Source organism: Metopolophium dirhodum, chromosome 9 (genome assembly GCF_019925205.1).
Source record: "Metopolophium dirhodum isolate CAU chromosome 9, ASM1992520v1, whole genome shotgun sequence".
Classification (NCBI taxonomy): Eukaryota; Metazoa; Arthropoda; class Insecta; order Hemiptera; family Aphididae; genus Metopolophium; species Metopolophium dirhodum.
The window spans coordinates 28790848-28810906 of NC_083568.1; the positions used below are offsets into that span (position 1 = coordinate 28790848).

The 20059-nt window shown below is 29.4% G+C and overlaps 1 protein-coding gene across 1 annotated transcript in view; it reads left to right on the forward strand.

Moving 5' to 3' along the window:
- Nucleotides 1-5666: 5666 nt before the first annotated feature.
- LOC132952283 (agrin-like) overlaps nucleotides 5667-20059 on the forward strand; it is a 209114-nt gene continuing 194721 nt past the window's right edge. Inside the window, exon 1 of the mRNA XM_061024542.1 lies at nucleotides 5667-5798. The gene's annotated coding sequence lies outside the window, so the exon portion shown is untranslated. The remainder of the gene's footprint in view (nucleotides 5799-20059) is intronic.

Sequence of the window (20059 nt, forward strand, 5' to 3'; positions counted from 1 at the left end):
AGAGATAATAATGGCAGAAATAATCTCGTGAATTATCTATTCAAACAAAGGTAGAGTTGTATGGTTTCTAAATTCTAATACCTCAATATCAAAAATCGAAGATTACAAAACAAATCATGGTTTTAGTTAAACATAGTTAAGATATACCAATCAGCCATTCATACTGATTTTTGGAACTCCGAACAAACCCAACTTGACTTGACGACGAATTCAAATCTGTTTTCAGAATTCTCATCACTTCATTAGATCAATTGATATGTTTGGTAAAGAATCCGTCAAAAATCCTATGTCACGCGTGTGTTAGACAAAAACAGAAAATCACGATATGGAAATATGGAATCCCCAAGTTGGACCAATATACACACAGTGTAAAAATTTCATCAAGATCAGTCCAGTAGTTTCGGAGTTGATCCCGGCCAAACACGTGACACGAGATTTTTATATATATAAGATATAAATTTACTTAAAATAAATATTATAATATTAGTATTATATTATTATGTAAATATTTTTACATTGATCATATAAAAATTACCTAGAATAAGATTCAATATTCATTCATTTACCTACACAACATTTTTACGATGATATATTCTTATTACCTTATGAATAAATAACATCAAAATTGAATATTGACATTTTTTTTTTAATAAGTTTAAATATAAGAATAAACAAGTAAATTAATTATATAAAAAAAAATGTAAATATTTTGAACATTGTACAATATAGTTGTTATAATTTTTAAAATATAGAAGTAACTATGGAAAGGCTCGATTAAATTCATAAAAAAAAAATCAGTTATTAATTATAAATACTCGGTAATTAACTAATTATAAAAAAATAAACAGTATCATTATCAACAATAAAACTAATCTAGCAGTATTGAATATGCGTATTGTCATTTTCATAACAAGATTGTGTAAAGTCAATACCAACAAGAATTTTGTAAACCTACTAATATAGAATTCAATATCTTTGAATGTGATTTTTTCCGGTGCCAGTTATCGTTTACAGTTGCGACCGCAGACACCGCAGCAAATCAGCTTTCTACAGGAACTCAGGACTCGCCTCATCAGCGCCGACAGGAACGACCTACGTTTAGGTGGAGGCGGTTCAGCCACTGTCGCATCTTCGTTTGCCTCATTGATACTTACCAAGCTTATCTCTTCCTCGTCGTGCAATGATACCATTTGCTCTTTATCAAACAGCAAGATTTGCTCTTCATCAAATGAAAAGATTTGCTCATCGTCCGATGACATCAATGGCTCCGAGAGCGACACCGACCTTAGCTCCGAGACTGTCGGCCACTTCTGCTTTAAGTCTGAAGGTCCCAATTCATCTGTATTCATTGATCCCGTTGACCCAATTAGATCCGAGTACGATGCCGTCCTTAGGTCCGAGTCTGACAGCCACATCTGGTCTAAGTCTGTTTTGCCCAGTTGCTCTTTGCTCGTTGACCACATTAGCTCCGAGTGCAATACCAACCTTAGCGCTGAGTCTGTTAGCCACGTCTGCTTTACGGTTGATGGCTGCACTTGTTTATCTTCCGTTGCGCACTTAAGCTCTGAGTTTGATTCTGAACTAAGTCCCGACTTTGATAGCCGCATTTGTTTTGAGTTTGATGGCTGCAGTTGTTTATCGTCCGTTGCGCACTTATGCTCCGAGTTTGATTCTGAACAAAGTCCCGACTTCGATGGCTGCGTTTGCTTTAAGTTTGATGGCAGAAATTGTTCATCGTCTGTTGACCACTTTACCCCCGAGTGCGATGATGACCAAAGCTCAGAGTCCGATGGATACATCTGCATTACGTTTGTTGGTAGCACTTCTTCATCGTCTGTTGACCACTTTAGCTCCGAGTGCGATGCTGACCAAAGCTCAGAGTCCGATGGCCACCACGCATGCATTATGCTTGATGGCCAAAATTTCTCATCTTCTATTGACCAATTTAACTCCGAATGGGATGCTGACTTTAGCTTCGGACTTAGGACCGATGCTGACTTTGATTCCGAGTCCGAGGACAGCTCTCTGTCTGATGGCCACGGCTGCTCCAAGTCCAATGACCACAGTAGCTCAGACTGCGATTCTGAACTAAATGACCTGTTCATTCGCTCATCGAACGCTGACCACAAGCGCGATGCTGACCTCGGTGCTGAATCTCTTACCACGCGAAAATAATAGCGCGTGCTTACTTCGACTATTTCTGCTTTTTGCTTTTCCGGTAGACGCACATCCGACGACCGGTGCCGGCATTCATCTTCGTCCGAGTCCGAAGAATCATCGTCTGAGTCACGTGCCGCAGACGATCTGTCGCGAATTGGCACTAAGTACTTGTACCGTACCATGACCAGCTGGCTTATCTCTTCGAACAGTTTGTCCGGCGACCGCGTTATTTCAGCTGCCAATGGTCCGATTGTAAACAAATCCGTTATCGTTTTATCTCCTTCGTTTAATCTAGTTTCCGTATTCAGTTGCGCATTACCCGTTGTGGTGCTACAGTTTGATCGATTCGACCTTTGGGACGCGCACCACATGCTCCCAACGGCCGGGCCTGGGTTATCCGAACACCCTGCACCTGTAACGTTTGTATTGTGATTTGTGTTTTGCATATTTTTGGGACGCGTTTTAACCTACCGCGAGGTTTGAAGAGATTTACTAATAGCTAGAAGGCTCTCTTCAACCTTGCCAGCCCCAACTAGTGAAAGTAAGAGCTGGCTCAGGACCTCTTAGTGAGACTCAGATATTGAATACCTGAGCCCGCAAGCTCCCCCACCACGACAAGGTGGGTCCCATCGGGGGAGGAAACCGATAGGTACGCAAATTGAAAACGTAAAAAAAAATCGGTAAATTCACCTGTTGTAATTTATTTTTATATATTAGTTATTACTACCAGGTATTACCATACGTATATTCGTGATCGGTCTAAATATTTTTTTCAAAATATAAATAAATAAATCACCTAGGTATATTATATAATTATAATATTACAACTAGCTCTTAATTTAAGTCAATATAGCCGTAACGTATAAATGTATAATGGTGATAAAAGGTCTGTGGTATAATTATCTTAAAACTATACTAAATATATTGAAAATGTAATTGTGTTTGTGTTCATACACAAAATAAATAAATAAACAAATAACAATATGCATAGTGATGAAAAGTTTCAAATCTCAACGAATTATATTTTTGTAACTATCTGTAATCATTATTTTTCTTTAAAAGTATCCAATAAATAAATATTTGGTTAAAAACTCAAGTCACTACAGTTATTTATTTTTGAATTTTTTTGATACAAAAATTTAAATAATATATTAAAAACTTCACATCGTTATTGAACCAATGAACCTAATACCTCTCAAAATTAAATAGGTATATTACTTTTTAAAAATGTCATAATTATATTACCGTCGGACGTCAAGGTAAGTCTTCCGAATGCACATTGTGATATACCGTAGGTTGTTGTCATTCCACATTTAGATTACTAAAAATCGCGTTTTTAGAAAAAAAATATTATAATAATTATTGAAATATTAATTACTGTTATATTATAAAGGGACACTAAAATAATTATTTTCATACGACATTGGTATTAAATCTAAACTATACAGATGACGAAAATTTGGTGTTTTATTAGTAACCGGACGAACGTATAATAAACATTACGGCGAATATCACCTGGACAGCAAACAAAATACAATGTGAGGTTTGTAGCTAGTCTATTTTTTTTCGTAAGAGAATATAATTTAGTTATTCCCAGTAATATTCAAAAGCGCCGGGAAAAAACAAAAAAAAAATTAAGAAAAAACGGAATTTTTAAGCAAAATAAAGTGTTATACTAAAACTAAACTTTTTGTTTTTTTAGATATTTACAATGATTCTTAATAGATAATAATTTAGTAAAAACCGTTGATATAATTCAATAAAAAAATACACGCGTACTGATGCAAAACAACATATTTCTGATGTACCTACCTAGTTGTTTTCTGTTTTAAAAACAAATTGTGTACCTAACCTATACAATCTACATAGTTCTATAGACAAGAATTTAATATGCAGGGGGGAGGGTTATCATTATAATAACATATTATATAGTTAATTAATTAATATAATAAAAACATTTATATAATTTCCATGTTGTAAAGGGGGGAGGTGCATTACACTCCTTAAGCAATATGCGGCGAGAGTCTCAGTGGGTCCCAGTATTCTTGTTTTTTGATAAATAAATAAATAATATTATATTATATACTCAATGTCTCAATGGTTGTAGTGTTAATAATTAATTATTTTTATTCATTTTTATATAAGACAGGCGTTATAACATAATAAAACATGTTTTTTTTATTTATAACATACCATTTCAAGTAAAAAATACTTTTATTTTAGATTTTGTAATTTTTGAATAAAATCGTAGTATTAAAAATATCTATTATCATCTTTAGATCTATGTATTCTAGATATACACAAAATATAAGACCAAGATTGTGCTAAATTGTACGTTTAACTATTTTATATCTGTTAAATGATGAACTTTGCATTTAAACCTAACAATATTTCTCAATATAGGTAAATATTCCTAATTTTAAAATATTTTACTATCAACTGAAATATTACTTATTTTTACACAAAGTGTGTATACTTAGGTACCGATAATTACAATTTGATTATACTTAAGATTTTGAACTTATTGATTTTCCAATAATATGTGTATTTTTTTATGTCTGACAACAATAGAATATAGTTACAGACGTACAGTTTAAAATATTAAAAGACATAATATATTAAAATATTAATGTAGGCATTATGTTATAAATTTTGATAAAATTCGTCGAAATCATGAAAATTTGCAAATTTTGTAGGTAATTACATTTTTATATCAAAGGCATAGAAATTTAATACGAAGCTCCTCATATGTGTACAACTGTAACCAAAAAATCACTGATCAATTTAAGATAATAGCGGTAGGTATGCGAATCATAGACTTCATAAATAGGTCGATGATGCAAATGCAATGTTTTTTGATAATAGGTATTACCATAGGCACTTAATTCTTAAAGGATAAAATGGGGCGATGAGCAATGCTGTTTAATCAATGGTATTACTCTATAGCAGATAATGCGTTATCATTAATCAAAATTGCATTGTCTTATATAATGAATGTATACCTACTTGGCTACTTAACAAAAGACGCGATGCGTCTTATACCTACATACAAATCGTATTAGTATGTTACATCCCCGCAGGTAAGCATTACATCCTCTTAATAAATAACAATATGATTAATCTACTGTTATGCGCGTGATATTATTATATCATATTATCTATACATAATTGTAAAAATTAGTGGAAAATTTATATTTTGGTTTTCCGGGACGGTTAATTAAATGTGGATGCCCCTATCAAAAGCCGCTTGTCGAAGCCTTGGCAAGCGGTATACCTTCTCAACACTTTCACCTTTTAAATAATATTATAAACTAATTTGCACTCACCGCAACGGCGTTATAATAATATAGCTGGTATTTAGTTACACCCGTATTAACAGGGGGTTTAACTTCTTTTCTTTCTAGTCTCTGGTCGCGTTTATGTCTCCACATGGACGACGACGATGACGGGACAGGGACGTTGGACATGCGCGCACCAGAAGACGCACCTGCGGTGGTTACGCCGCAACGCCGCGACCAGTGACCACCGTCGGCAGTCGTTCGCGATAACCTCCGGTAGATGCACGCACGTCGGCCGACCCGACGAAATGCAACCCACGTGCCTCGATCGTATCGCTCCTTAACCTACGACACCCCGCGGTAAGTATATAATATCACAATGTGCCTTACGCAAATTACACCCTTACCGTGTTTATTATCTTTACATAACATTTTATACGCAGGTAACAATAATCCTGCTGCACAATATTATAATATTATCCGCTGCTGCATAATATATTATTAATACTTATAGTTCCGACGTATATTATTATAATTCACTTACGTTGTGAACGATAAAAAAATCGTAAGACAATGCGCGAAAGATAGTATAATATTAATGATAATATGTGTTTGTTGTGTAAAATTTTTCTTTTGGTTGGATTTCCGTATTATTTTCAGTTCACATCAGTGGCGTGGCGAACTTCATTAACTTATGAGGCACAATAATTTATATTAGTAATTATAAATACTTATATATAAATAATTACTTATTTACGTAAATGGTAACTCTGCAGAACGATTGGCTCAGTCTTACTGTCTTAGAGTGTACTTAATAAATTATTTACTATACTTGAAATGCTCCTATAGTCTCCAGGATATCCACCACCCTTAAAGCTGAGGCACGTGCCTCAAATAAAGTCCTTCGTCACGCCACTGGTCCACATAAATCCCAAATGAGAAGATAATGTTAATTATTTGTTAAATATAACATTATATTATATTCCTAACCTAACCTAACCAACTCCTTACTTACTGTGCACCGTCAACGGTATTGATGGAAGTAAAACAACAAATTAATAATAAATAAATGTTAACCTGAACCTACGCGACGATCGGTTCGTACATTGTTGTTTTATCACTATCCGCGTACGCCATTGTAATACGATCGGATTGAAATATTATATTATATAATATTACTCGATTGAACATAATAGTCTTAGGTACGTCGTAAGGCGTAGGCGGTTGGATTTTCTACGACAATCAGTTGTTTTTCACACGAACCATCTGTCTAGACTCTATACTCTAGGTCCGTAGTCCGCTTAATGATACTACCTAGGTACGATTATAATTTATTGGCATTTAAAAAAAATATAATATTGTAAAATATTAGACACAAGTTGTTGTTTTCTTAAAAGTTAAATAGTACTCTAAAGACATAATATTTTGATGTGTTATGACTTGTCAAGTATCGATAACTAATATTTTATAGAACGAAGTTGTCCAAAAATTATGCGAAATATTGTGAAAAACATAAGTAGTTATCAAATATTAACCAAAAAACAGTTTCATTACATTCATTGTATTTTAAAGTTTAAAGCTTTTAAAATTACTTTGCAAGGGTTTTAAAAAAATAAATTGGTTAATTTTAATTAAGGTGATAAATGTTTTAGATTTTGCATATTATTTTTGAAAAAATTGATTATTATGTAGGTACACGGTATTTAATTGTATTTCAAATCGAGTAGAAAGAAAGAAAGAAGTTAAGATAATTTTATTTAAAGATATTTATTTTTGTATGATACCTTACTCATAAGGTAAAAAACCTAATGTCAATTTTTAGTAAGAAAAATCAGTTGGTTAGGTAAAAATGTGTTAGAAATTTAGATACCTATCGTGATTTTTAGTTTAAATGCACGATATTTCATAACTTGGAAATAGAAGTCCAATTGTTAGGGAATATAATTGAAAATATCTTGAAAGATAGATGAGAATTTTTTTTTTTATCTAGAATAGTAAATTTTGTTTGTTTATGTTGTTGCATTTTCTATTTTTATATAATTTTTGATTATTGAAATACAGTAATATCTATATCAGCTGTAAGTACCTACGTACCTTTTTACATTGTATACTCAATAATATGTAATAATATGTAATAATACAATATACAATATACAATATACAATAATATGCAGCTTTGTCGTAAACATTTTTAATTTCTATTTTTTTTTCATTTTACAATTTGTATTTGCATTTTTAAAATATAATATTTCATAATACATAGCAAGTTTAATACGTTTATAATATTGTTTATGAGGTACGAAGTAATTTTAAAGATTTATAGCGTTGCATATATTTTTTTTTATATAAAAATATTGTATTTATATTAACAAAATAAATTAATATTTTGGCATATAAACGTTAACACTGAAAAATTAGTACTAAAAACTTTCTTTTTTTTGTGTTTGTTTTAAATGGTTAAAAGGGAAGACATTATTTTTGATAGCCCACAATTTATCACTTTAAAAGTAATATTTTAATGAGATATAAAACACCCTTCTCTGTATCATATCCAAACAATTAATTGTCAAGTAAAAAAGATACAAAATCTAAAAGTTTCATTGTAAAAGTGTAGAGTAAAGTGAATAAAATTGTTCTAATTTAAAAAAAAAAACTGTAAACGTTGGTTTGATTATAGTCTTATATACAATTATTATAGGTAGTCTATTATAGACTATAGTTTTTAATCAAATTATCTTAATATATAATTTGTTTTACATTTTTACCAACGAATAAAAATAATTCAAAACGTTAATTTTCTATGTTGAGATTTATTTTTAAGATGTATTTAAATTTGCGGTTATTTAATAATAAATATGGTGGCAAATGACAATAATAAATCATTAAATGTACCTATTGTTTGGACCGTTGTGTATCTCCAGTATTTAGCTAATGTGAACGCGTGTGAATGAATAGTTTATAGTTGACTATAGGAACGTTTCAAGTGTAATTAAAGGGGGGAAAAAACTGTGTATAATATCAAAGTGCAACTTGCTGCAAGTTTGGGAATTTATGTACCTACGTACATTTTGAGGTTAATTAGTAGCCTCGATTTATGCATTTGCCATGCGGAGCACGCAAGTCGACTTATTAAGATTTGTTGTTAGTTTTTTTAATTTTTAATCGTGACGGTTACAACAAGTTGAAGTTAGTTGCGTGATTAAATATAAATAATGCAAGCAAATTTAATACGTGTACTCAATGAAAGAGTCTCTGATTAAAATATTATCTGTTAGGTAAATATTAAAGTATCTAAAAATTATCTCAAATAGTTGTACAAAACTCCTGAAAACAAATAAATAATAATGCACCTGGCTATAATGTTAAACGTTTTTAAAATAAATATAGTATTATATTGCAAATATTAATTTATCGTTGACAAATGTATAATTTGTTTATAAAACAATGTAGTAATATACCTAACTTGTGAATATACAGAGTGATTTACCAAACATTTTCAGCCTCCCCTTTTTTTTGTTTGACAATGCACTTATTAAAATTCTGAATTTTTGAATTGTCAAGCATACTTAAAGGTCATATTTTTAATTACTAAGATTTTTATACCATATCAGGAGTGTCCTACAGCAATACAAACTGCTGGTTTTAAAATTAGAACCTTCTTTTTTTAGAGGAAATTGTTAAAAGTAGATAACTTTTTTTAAAATGTTGGTTAAAATATAAGTTTTTATAATCGTGGGCCATGCCCTCCACATTCCCCTTGTTCGTTAACTTTCATACATAATAATATTATATTTAAATATATTAGTCTATTCAAGCGTAATAACAATTAATAACAATTTTAAATTTTAACGTTATTATTTTTATTTTTAGAGGATTCTTAGGATTTTTGATGAATTTTTATATACTTTGAAATTTTATTTTAATGTTTTTACATGCTTTTACATGATTTTTATATAAATTGGAAAAACCTTTAGTTATGGTAAATAAACTTATATACCTAAACCACTATAAAAAAAAATGAATAATTATGTATGGAAATAATTGTTTTTCCAGATTAAAGAAGTCCAAAATGATCAGTTCTATCTGTAAAACTTTTTACTATCCCTTAAATTGTATATTATCATTTAGGCATAACAAATTTATATAAAAATTTGTAGCGAAATTATCAAAAAGAAAAAAAAATGTAGTGCATTAAATACTGCATGATATAAAAGCATTTTATTCAGGGCATTTTTAGAGTTTTTATAGGCATTACAATCTCAGGTTAGGTTATTATGTAATTTACAAAAATAATAAATACTAACAATAGTAACAGTTTTAATTTATTCTGTGTTTACACTAAGAAGGTTAAGAAGGATAAGTTTTAGGCAGTTAAAAATTGTATCACAAGTTGTAAGTTTTTATCAGTTACAACTTTTAACTGTGATAATAGATAACCATTGTCCATTAATTTTTATTTTAAAATCTTAAAATATTTTATAGCCAAGTGCTCACAAGAATATTATAAAAGTTATTTAAAAAAAAGGATCTGGGGGGATATATCCCCATATCCTCCCCATAATTACGCCACTGACTAAGGATAATTATTTATAGTCTTAAATTATTTTATAAAAATATATTGGTCTAGCTAAACCGTATTGTAGTGGCTTAGCATAGCGCAGTGGTTGCAATAAGTCACGAATCATGATCTGAGAGTAAGCACTGTCCGGTGCCACTAGTTCTCGGATGGGTGACCACCAGGGTTTTTAGTGAAAAACCCTTGCCACATATACTCATACGTGTCCAAAACCAACCTTACATTTCCCAACAGTCACAGACTAATGACATCAGATATCGAAGCCTTAAATAAATAAATAAAAACCTCATTGTAATATTAAAGTATTTTAATGCCACCTTATAGAATTAATAAGAATAATCGATTTCCACTACAACAGTTATTTGTAAGCAATATTATTTTATAATTAAATTATCATATTTTTGTATTTAAAATTGTTTAAACAATATAATTGCTGATTATTATTGTATTACTGATTTATTTTTACAAGATTAAAACATTTGGTAACGATGTAGTATAGTACATTGGCTAGGTACTAATTTATTATCTATTGTTCAAGCAATTTAAAAATGAAAGTTTTATCGATACATTTAATAGGTATTTATAATTTGAACCTAGTTAAATAAAATGCATACACTTGTGTATATAAGATATTGAGTACCTAATTTTAAATGTTACGAAAAACACTTGAAACTTTATAATTAGAAAAAACACTGAGTATACTGCATAAAAAATAAACAAATTATTTAAAAACCAATAACTCTAGCTGCAGTATCAAAAATGTAGACACATTTATTATTTATAATTTCCACTTTAGCAAAAAGTAGAACACACAAACTATTCTATAAAAAATATATTATGTAATGCATGAATACACTCATATATGGTATAACGAACCCGTAAATGCATATTTAACACCAAAGCTAAATAGTTAAGATGATATTAACTGCTTCTTTAGGACACAAAGGATTCTGGGGAGTTACTACTTACTATACTCGTATGATAATTGATAAGACAAAAAAAACGTTCACATCAATAAATTACATTGTCATACCTATACAACGGATATGTTTGCCGTTACCCTTCGATAACACTGAATATAATGATAATATTATTCTATTTTTTGCTATCAAAATTATTTTAATTCTTCCATGTATGTTAGAAAACATTTGTGATAGGTCTCTTCTGGTTTTCTAGGCAACTTTGAGTGCTGTATCGTTAAAATTGGAGGCTGTTCGCTAATGAAACAACTCAACAAGTTTCATGAAATGTTTTGTCTGTTTTCATTCGCCTCGCGGTTTTAACTAACACAATTATTCGGAATTGGAAATGTCCAATCATTAAACGAGGTCCATTAGTCTTGGCATTCTATAGGTGGCAATGTCTTGGGGAATATCGTGTGAATAATAACCATAATTCGATGAATGATTGCTCGCGAAATAACTGAGTATGTTGTAGAACAAGAGTACTTACAAAACCATTTTAATGAACACGTATAAACTATAGGGATAATATGTAAGCATGCAGTATCCACTTATTTGTTTGATAAATATTTCATCGCCATTTTATATTGCGGTCTTTTTCATAAATACTTGAAACCTTATATTATAATATTTTATTGATGAACAATGGACATGATAAATAATATATATTGGGGGACGGAGTGGCCGAGCGGATTAAGGCGACGGCTGCGACACACACCGGCGCGGATTCGAACCCGGCCGCGGGTGGCATTTTTCTTCGGGCAAGTCACGGTGTCCAGAGAGAAGTGCCGCCATCCCCCACCCGGTTATGGCAGATACCTACGGGTGCCCACTAAAAAATCTGCCAAACCAAAAACACACGTGTTTACAAACCTACAATTTCTTCCCCTACACACAAAAACAAACAGCTAATGGCAATAGTTGCCACATCACGGTTACCACAGTTACCAAACGATACCACATAGTTGAATATACTCCCCACACTTAAAAGAAAATAATAATAATATATATTTTCTTGTGGTATATTAAGTAAAAAGTATCAAGTTACAATGAAATATTCGTATAATAAATTATATAACTGAAAAAAATAACTAAGTGTTCGTAAGTACTCTATATTTTTCGAATAGCAAAATAAAGTTTAAATACTATTGTCTAACTATTATTATAAGTGTTGGTATTTCTATGATGCTTTAATGCAGGGCTCTTCCGCTCACGGCCGGTGTTGTATTTATTTGAGGCCCAAGAACACATTTTAAGCAAATTAAGTATGTATTTTTATTTTTTAAATACATTTTTAATCATTTAACATAATATGTTTTTATCACAAATAATAATATGTGGCCCATTACGACCTAAAACGGTTTAAGACCCCCCGGCTTCAACGTTTAAGGGTACAATAACATATTTCGTCTTTATTTTAGTATTACCTATAGTATAGGTGGTTAGTATAATTATTTTCATTCGATATGAATTCATTTAAAAAAAGTGCGTGCTGCGAGTACGCGCGGGCGAAGTGAATAACTTCTCTCAGAGTAATGCAACCGATAGAATATTAGATTTGTATATTGGAATTAAATTTAAAAAAACATCATTTTCAATTGAAATTAATACCTAATATTATTATTTATTATAGGTGTACAAAGATAAGACAAAGGGAAATTTGAAACTATATGTATATATTATGACCCTATATCGACCTATACATTATAAGTTATAACTTCATAAAATAAAAACGAGATCGTAATTTCGTTCAAATACCTATAATTCACCACACAGTTTATACCGATAGCACAACGATTGACAGACACACGACAATTTTTCTTGGCCGATGGGGGTTTTAAATGAAATTAATTGAATTTTTTTTCGACAGTGCAAACAAACCAACTCGTTTTACTCGTAACATAATAATAATGATAATAATAATAAACATAACTACAGACCGATGAGTCATACAGTCATTCGGCAAACGTTCATGCTCGTATAATACTCGCTACATTATAATATTCCCTCTGCCTACGCTATAACTATTGTTGTAGCACTCTAGTATAGTGCGCGAGACGGCAAACTCAGTACGACCAAACTCGGTACCGTCTACGTCGATACGCAACGTTTTCAACCGGTACAACGGCTAAAAATAAAACAGGAGATTGTATTTATCGGAACAGAGTTCTTTTATTTTTCTCTTCCACGAAATACTGTTTTCGTGGAAAAATGACGCGACGCGACGCTCCCTGCGTTTCACAATTTTTTTCCCTCCCACAGATATGTAAAGTATACTAATTTATATAATATCCGTGTTGGCTCGTCGGTTTCACTTCGATAAATACGTCCCGTCGATTATTCATTTAAATTTTTGTTTACACGAAACACGACGACGTGTCAAATCGAAAATTGAGACGTCTCGGTATAAACGTATCGAAGGTACCGGATTTAATTATTGTCAGGTTGTTCGTAATTCGCGTTGAAAAGAAATCTCCGCATATGACTGGTCGTCATTCGGTTTCCGGTAAGTACTTAAGAGGTACTGAGTACCTATATGTTTAAATAATAATAATGACACTTTTTTAATGTCACTGTAAGTTGTAAAACGTAAAATGTTTATTAGCACTTTTATAATATGTGAATGTGCAACGTTTGTTCCATTTTGGTATAGTCTCATTCTGGTCTTGGTAATCGACTTGATAATATTCAATGTACTACACTTGTATAACCTTAACTAGTTTTATAAATTTTAAAATGATAACCTAATTCTTAATTTGCTTAGTCGTTTGTGTTTATTCCACCTAATCGAAATTGACGATACAAAAAAAAAATAGTTATTTTATATATATTACTTATCTTGTAGAGGTACTTATATATTTTATAAATGCAAAACATATGGTTAAAACTTATAAAACTTATATTAATAGCAAATAAACATAATTGTACATTGTTGATAGTTCAATATTTCTTTAGACCCACGAAATTCAAAATACATACGTTTATTATGTTCACAAAAAATATTAAAACGTTTTCCATTTTTAGTATAACCATGATTTTAGATTCTGAGCGAAGCGATGAATGTATTGATTTTACAATAATGTGTGTTTTTTTTTTATTTTTTATTTTTTTAATTTTTTTATTTTTTCGTCTGTCATCACTTTTTAGAACAGCAAAAGTGCTTGGATTTTCTTCAACAGTAACTTTTCTGATAGGAAAGTGAATCTAGTTGGTACTTTGGGGGGTCAAAAGTAAAAATTTCCCAGTAATTTTCAAAAGCGACGTGAAAAACAAAAGAAAAATTAAGGAAAAACGGGAATTTTTACGCAAAATATGTTTTCGAGAAAATCGATTTTGGTTTTTGGTGTAACTCTAAAATAAATGACCGTAGGGACGTGACATTTTGACTGAATGTTTATATTAGCATTTTCTATACACCATAACATTTTGAAAATATTTTGACTCTTTCTAAACTGTTTACGGACATTGTCAGTTTTAAATTTTTTTAGTTTTTTTTTCTATAAATATCAGAAAAAATTTTTTTGTTGGGTAAAAAAGCGTGAAAATTGAATATAAGACTCCTGATATATCGTTCTAATAGCAATTGAAAAATATTAAAAATACATAGGCACAATTTTTTTTTATAAGCATTTAAAGTTCAAATTTCGACAACATTTATCAAATTTATAATTTATTAATTATTTTGTAGTTAAAAATGTATAAAATTTTTAACTTTTATGGCTAAGGATTGAAAATTTAAAACAAGGCTCCACGTAAATAGGTTATATATAAATTACTTTATTCACAATAATATCATCAAATATATTTGGTAATATCATAGGGTGACTGACCGTTTTCGCTCAGAATCGTTTTTCTTGTACAATGATATTATATCATTGAATTCAAATTTAACATCATCCATTACAGTGACCCACTTGTAACCTACTGTACAGCAGAGCGACATCCACTTATCCACCTTTATTAATTTATAGATAAGCGCAATAATGTCATTTGACATTTTGGTTTTCATACCTATAGGATTTACTTTTGCATGATAAAATCAATAAATCACTTTAATTAACTTATAGGTAGTGTTTGTACAGGATGTTTTTTTTTTACTATGACTCTTTTTTTTTAATATACTACTTTCAAGAAAAACTATAGACATTACAATACAATATTTACGAACAAATTATATTTTTAAAATTTTTATCGTTATAATTTTTATATCTTTGATAATAAAACATATTATATTTTTAATTCCTTATTCCAAAGTAGAATATTTTTCAAAGAAAATATAAAAATTGAACTATGCAGGAGGAGTAGTTTATGAGTTGTAACTTTTATTATTCAAAGTTTAGATGAGCGGATCCGAGTGCCCGGCAAAATGTTGGTCCACGGCTCCTCTCGTTTAAACATTAAATATACTTATAAGTTATAACTAATTAACTAATCGGCTAAAATTCTGCTTAGGAATATGAAATTAAAAATGTATGTTGTCATTCAATAAAGTAAAATTTTATGAAATGTTAACAATAAAAAATATATTTGTTTTGAAAAATGTTGTCTTGTAACCTATTGAAAGTAATGAAAAAAAAATATTTTCAAAAATGTTAATAGTTTTTGAAATAGTGAGTGTTGTACGTAAAATGCATCACCAGGTATAGATTATTATTACGTTAATAATGTAGAATTCAAATGATTTTGTCTATTTATTTAAATATCATTTATCAGTACGGGAATGCTTCAAACTCATCGGGAAATTATGTGCAAGTGTTTTTATAGTAAATTTAACTTTTGACAAATAATGTATACGCTATCATAGTATTATATTTGAAACCTGCAATGGGAAAATTTTCAATTTCATTAAACGAATAATAAATTTACAGTTAATGAGTAACTAATTGATAGTAATATAGTATGAACAAAATATATTATTATGTTGGATGAAAATAATTACAAATAAAAGTACATCATATACGGTATACATACTACACATAAGTATTTTGATTTATAGACTAGTTGAAATATACTTGCTACTTGCAATAGTTCTATAATAAATAATAAAACAATTAAAAATATATTAAGTCCTTATACTTAGAATACACCCTTGTTTATGGAATTCTATATACTTTAGAGTTTTAGAGGACATAGTATGCAGGTAGTTCGAGTGTAAAAATTCAATGACGTGTGCGAACTCAGTTTATGCTTATTGCTTACAATAGAATGAACAATAAATATAAAAATTAATTTTATTTACATAATTTACATAATATATATATATATATACTATTAACATATTATTATATAGTGATACCTACTTCATTTTTAATGTATTTGAAATATTTTGTTTCGTTTTTTATTAAATTCTATACAAATTATAACGTTTTTTAATAATTATTGTTATATTTTTATTTTTATTTCATTACTGCGTAACAACCATTAAATATTTATATAATATGATCTGTTCCGTACCTATTAAAAAAAAATATTATATTAATCGCAAGATTTTAATAAAAAATGTCTGATTCGAATGTGTAACTTCCTGTTAAAAATAAACTATTATTATTCGCAGAAAGTTTAATTATTTTAAAAAAGATAGAAGTCACTAAACATTAGAGTCGTAGGAAAAACATATTATCATACATTGTACTTATTATTTGTAGGTATAGCCGTATGCCCGTATATTATGTTATAAAGGTACTGTCCTACATTACGGATACTATAAAAAAAAATAGTCAAACAAACACCGTATTCAGTCTTACAATAAGTTTAAAAGGTATAAATAATATCAATATTATCCTTCTGGGTTTAAGGTTTTTAAGCTTTGTTATTTTCATTAAAACATATTATACATCTTCAATTAGCACATAAATTAAACTAGGTAGATATATATTTTTAATAAATAAAATATGCATAGTTTATTACATAATACCTATATGAATTTATTATTTTTAATATTTTTCTGAATTCTTTTTTTTTAAGAATGTACGTTTTTAATTTACAGTATTCAAATTTCTAGTAGGTACATAATTGTAAAGAGTTATATTACACTAAATACTTGACATTTTGATATTTATTTTTATATTCACTGTCAGTGGAGTTGGAATATTATCATGCATTGGTTCATAAACAATTATTTTTATTATAACCTTTTTTACTTGATAAAAAAATTGTTTGTAAAAACTAAACTATATTGCTAACAACAGAATAAATATTGTATTATTTCTGGTTTCAATAGGAAAACAAATCGATTTTTAGTGCAATTTTAAAACTTTTTTTAGTTTTTAATGATATATAGGGATTTTTTCATAGCTTTACAACATCCAAACTCTTCTTATGACTCCTCCATAGACTGTTTCATTACAAACAATTTTTACCCGAGTATTTTTCGATAACAATAGTCTATCCAATGTTAAATTTATTAGTTAAATAAATTGCTATTATTTTTTTCTACGGAATTTAAAATATTTATTTTTCAATTTATTTTGAATAAAACTGTAATGATAAAATTACTATTAGCTTGGGTTTATTCTATTATAATATATATTGTATATACAGACACATAATATGGCACGCACAATATAACATGTCATTGTTGTATTCAAACACATTATGTGCAACATATATATATATATATTTAGTATAGCATAAATATATTTATAAAAAAACCCACAAGTCTGAAGCAGTAAGAAAAAATTATGTTATTTTTATTTTTCTGTACCACGGACACGTACACACGTTGTTTCAACTAGTATTTCAGTTAACATCCTTATTGTCGCTATACATAAATATAATTATGTATATACATATATATTCATTTTTAATGTAACTTTTATAGCAGATATAGCGCAGTATATGCGCGACGCAATGAAATGGATCCGCACTTATACACGTATAAAGCGGGTATAATAAATTCGGTTTGCACATTTTGGTCTTTACATTAGAAAACGAAAAAGTGTGTACATAAAAGGGTTATCCATCAAGGAAACGCCACCGGGGTGGCAGCCATTCGCTTCGAATGCAGCGGATATGGGGCAAACACGGTGTGGATCTTTTGTTTTTGTTTATTTTTTTTCTGCTCTTTTTCCCGTCCTTGGATTACTACTTCGACCCGAAAACACACACGCGCACACGCACGTGAAACTATCGTGACGAAGCGACACGGTGTCTCCCCCGACCGTTGTCTAACGGGAAACCAAGGAAAACTATAACGCGTTTTTGCTCTATTTTATTTCCCCTACGCGACATTCCACTAATTAAATAATTTATATCATTACACTCATAATAATAATATCGTACGTCATCTATGTGATATTTACACTGTTCTATTTATACTATTGCAGGCTACATGCACTAGTTCCCTTGGTTGACTCTTGATAATATTATTAGTAAAAAATGTATTAGGTATTACCTACGAATTTTGTATTACCTACGTAATTTTGTTCATAAAATATATACGAATCGTATTATAAATATTTTTTTTGAAATTGTAGCTTATAATTTTGATATGTTACAATTATAAAATACTAATAATTACAATTATTATTGTCATCCTAATTATTTTGGTTTACAATATTAAATACTCAACAAATAGTTATTTTTTAATTTTAAAGTTTAAATGAATAGAGTAGATTTCTTGCCAGTTTTCCACTACTTTTTTATCATTTAAACTTAAAATGCTCAAAAATAAAAACTAAACTTTCAATATTTAAAGTAAAAATAAATTGTCTACAGTAGATATGTTTAAAATTTCATGAAAATGTTGTGCTTAAAATAACGAAACTATTTCAACTGCAATCGTTGTTAAATAAATCCCTAAAATCCCTAAAAATTATATTTTTTTCCAATATACCTATTTAGAATTCTAATTATGTAAAAACATAAACAAGTCCCAAACAATGCGTGTTCATCGTTAAATATTCACCTTGTACATATTATAATATAGGCAGAGTCAATGAACACCGATATAATTAAAATTAATTATCGCATGTACGATGTACCTACTATTATATTATAGTGTACATTTTATTACATATTATATGTACGTCCGACGTCTGTTTATGCTCGACACATAGGTTCGCGAGCGCGTGTTACGTATTAATTCTCATTTCTGTTGTCATCATAATTTTCTCTTTGAAACCGTTTCCACCGAAATCATTCTTAATCCAGTTTTCTGACACAATAGGTGCAATATTAATATTAATCGCAATCGCAATAGTAATAATAATAATAATAATAATAATAATAATAGTACCTAATATAATAAATTATTATAGTACCTGTGACATTTATACACGTCACGTATAGTTTTATATCGCTTTAAATCGCCGTACTGATTATAACTCTCATAATATATTTATAATTTTGGTCAGTTTATCAATTTTCGTTTGGCCGGTAGTATAACTTATATTAATATTTATGACTCTATATTACAGCATAAAAACTTATGAAAATATTATTTTGTTGTGTGAGGTACATTTCACATAAAAAAAACCGCTATTACCTATTTAATAGTAGGTACTCTGCATAGTTCTAGCAGAAAGTACGTTTAAAAATAAATTGTAATCTCGTAAATTTAAGGTATTATATACTGCTGGTGTTTTTAACGTCTAAACAATTAGCAACGTGTATAATTAAGAACAAATTAAAATTTTTTTTAGAATTGAACTTTAAAAAAAAACGTTGGCTGCATAATATAAAGTCTATGCAATTAGGACATTATAGGTACTTATTTGATATAGTTGAATACGTTATAATAGTACCTACCTATACGACATAATATAGTCACTTAGTCGCTACTTTATGATAATATGAAGTGCCATGTAGATATTCTATAGGTAGGTTATAATAAAGCACCTATCGATTATCCGTTACTAATGACTAATGTTACGTTTTCATCTTGACATTGAATAGAATTCAGAAACACCGGAAAGTTTTTAACGACAACGCGGTGTTGGCTTTATAAAAGCTCCCGATTATCCCAATGATGTATTTATGTTAATATGTTATTAAAAGTATTTGAGAGTGTTATGACAATATTTTATGGTTTAATATTATATTATTGTAGTGCCAGATTTTACGAAGAGTCTTAATAGTTTATA